We start from the raw sequence: 3101 nt of genomic DNA on the forward strand, positions 1-3101 counted from the left end.
CCATGCCTCCATGGATTTTGTTGCTGCTGCAATCCACGGAAAAACACTTTCATGCACTGATTAGAAGAGAAAAAAGAGGGATTTGGCATCCTTCTTCTTGTCACTCTTCAACTGGTCTCTTTCTGCCGCTGTCAAAGCAGCCAACGTTGTTGCATCTGCCGGTTCAGCATAGCCAGTTTCAACCAGCTCCCATATTCCTTGAGAAGCAAACAATGCTTTCATTATTATGGACCAATAAGTGTAGTTTTTCCCATTAAACTGTGGCAGTTGGGGATTTGTCAAACCAGTTCCAGAATCCGCCATCTTAACTTGTGAAAAATAAAGAAGAGATACTGGGTGTAAAAAATAAAAACAGGCAAAAAACTTTTCTGCTGGAAAAACTGCTTAACAAGCTTCTTACAGCTCCTACAGTGAAAAAACAATCTCTGTGTTTGAATCACCGAGTGCCTAGACTGGCTCTGATACCATGTTGGAAATTTTTGTTCATTTCAAACACACATAAAAAAAATAACACACAGAGAACAACGCTCTGGTTTTCTACAGGATCTTTATTAAAAACAACAGAGAAATAGAACTGTTACAAAATAGTCTTCCTCAACTCAGAGGGATTTACAACAGGAACTTCAGTTCCAGAAAAAAAAATGATTTCACTATCTCAGAAATCAAAGCTTCAGCACTGCTGTGTGTTGCAAGAAATTGGCTAATACTCTCTAGCTATGCACGTCTCTGATCTTTGCATTTGTTTTATATATAATGAACAACACAATAATATCTTTACAATACGTGTTGCGCTTCCATACTTCCGTAAAATAAAAAATAGTAAAATTTATGATTTCACCTACATTTACCAACCCTAGTAAATATCATTTATTACACGCGTTAAAATATCTTGCTGGAAATTAAATGCATGGCTTATCACTCCATCGCATCGCAAAGGGAGAAAGGATGTTCCACCGCCTCTATCATCTTTAAATCATGCGATCTGTGATCATGCGATCTGCGATCGCATTGCAAATATCGCATTGCAGAAAATAGAGGCATGCAACGAAGGGTGATGAGGGGAAGTGCGATATGCGATCACATCACATCGCATGGAAAGTCCATCGCTGTTCAGCTCACGGCAGTTTAAAATTATCATTCCAACACTACAAGCCTTTTGCAAGCAGCTATAGGAACGCCTCCTAATGGTGTCGAATTAGGCTGGTTCTCCACGCAAAAAGGCCTGGAAATATCTATCTCTTTTTGATTACTGACTACATCCCACAAACCATCTGATGCCAAAATTAAGAATTCGCAATCAGATGTTACTGGAATCTTTCTAGTCTCTGGTTCAACTGTTATCCATTCTTTCATGTGTGAGTCACCTATTGCCCTAGTTACAGCTAGAGACTCCTGAACTCGCCAAACTCCGTGGCGGAGGTCAACGATTCCACCCAAATTCTCTATCTGTTGTCGTTCGTCCTCCCTTCCAGCTCGATGATCACATGTAAGGTCTTCAGAAGCACCGTTTCTTCTCAGAACTGCTCGACAATCCCCAACATTGGAAACCACTAAGTTACCATCTATAATCAGAGCTGTTACACAACCAGTACCGCCATAAACCTTTTGCTTCAAAAACTCTGCATCTGTTGTTAAGTAGCCAGCTTTAACGGCCTGCTCAAGAATGTTCTCTGTTTCGTCTCCCATGTCCACCATAGCATTGACAATATTCTGCCCAATATTTTCGACAGTGAAATCTGAAGCTTTGCGACCGCTATGACCATCAAAAACCCCAAAGAAGGCCTGCTTGGAATCACCAAGAACATTGGCAATGGCTTTGTGGTTGTCCTCCATGAATTCTCGCCGACCCTTTTTGCTTGAAACTGCATAATGAAAACCCTCCACATTAACCTCCTTCGCCTGCTCCACCGCTGCGAACAACGAATTTAGGTCCGGCAACTGGAGCCGAATATCCAGTCTCTGTGGACGTTTTCTCTTTAGCTTTGGGGAAGAGCATTTGCTCGAACCATTCTCCACCCTGACATTGGCCGAACTGTTCCCGCTCTCCGTCCAAAGCAGATTCTCCTTCCTATTCACAGGGCTCAGTCCAGCTCCCACAAAACTGGTTTTGATGCCACTGGTCCTGGGCGTTTGGAAACCAGGATTCAGAGGAGAGCCTGCCCATATATCAATATCATAATCGCGTATAGAAAGGGAACTGCATGAACCCAAGAACAAGGAATAATTCCCTGCTGCAAGGCTCGCCATTTTCACAATCTACGGATGCTCCTACTATTGTTGATGTTGTCGATAATGGTTCAGCTTGTTGCCTTCGAAAAATGGTTGATAAAGGCAGGAGTAATGGCCTCTCTGTTGTTACAAGTCAATTGAATGTCTCGCTCCGAGAAACTAGAGATGGTTTCGTCCTAGGCAATCTAACGTTAGCATTTATATGGCTTTCAAGCGTTGAAATCCAATCGGAATTCCATTTTCTTATTGGTCAACACCTATGTACGAGAACCCTCCATGCACACGTAAATCACTATCTGTGGTGACACCTGGAGGACGATGTAATGTTTATTACGTGTCTGTGGTCATATAACACGAGAAAGAGGAAGGGTTTTTCTTGGGCAGGTTTATCTATTGATGGGATGTTGCAAGCGCCCACCTTCCCTGCGCCGATCATTCGGATACGCTCTCATGGATGGTAGGTTTATTGGAAGCTTCCACATAATCGCCGTCGTGACGACATTGCCCGCGTCACCATGAAGAAACCTTCTGCCCAATGACATCTAATAGACACAACCAGGGATGCAGCTATCACGGAAGAAAAGGAAAATCCTAAGAGGCTGAACATGCCGCGAATTCCGACACATAAAATGTTTTATGCACGTTTGCTTTGGACTTGAACGAGTAAACATTGAGCCCACTAGAAATGAATCTTCTTCCTGGATTGAACAGATTAATCCAACATGGAAAGTGCTCTGAAATTACAGCTTTTGAAGAATTACACTTGAAAATCTGGGCACTGCCAAGCCAAAGTCCAACAAGAGTTTACATGAGTGAACATGTGAAGCTGTGGGATTCAATATTAAAATGCGAGTAGGAAGAATTTTCGCAAT

General features: G+C 42.5%; 1 pseudogene; it reads right to left on the reverse strand.

Annotated features, from left to right (window-relative positions):
- Positions 1-1134: 1134 nt before the first annotated feature.
- Positions 1135-2247, reverse strand: LOC149211773 (putative protein phosphatase 2C 53 pseudogene; annotated as a pseudogene).
- Between the last annotated feature and the right edge of the window lie 854 nt (positions 2248-3101).

This window comes from Pinus tabuliformis, chromosome 1_1 (assembly GCF_031772625.1).
Source record: "Pinus tabuliformis cultivar Carrire ecotype Pingquan chromosome 1_1, CPIR1, whole genome shotgun sequence".
Taxonomy (NCBI): domain Eukaryota; kingdom Viridiplantae; phylum Streptophyta; class Pinopsida; order Pinales; family Pinaceae; genus Pinus; species Pinus tabuliformis.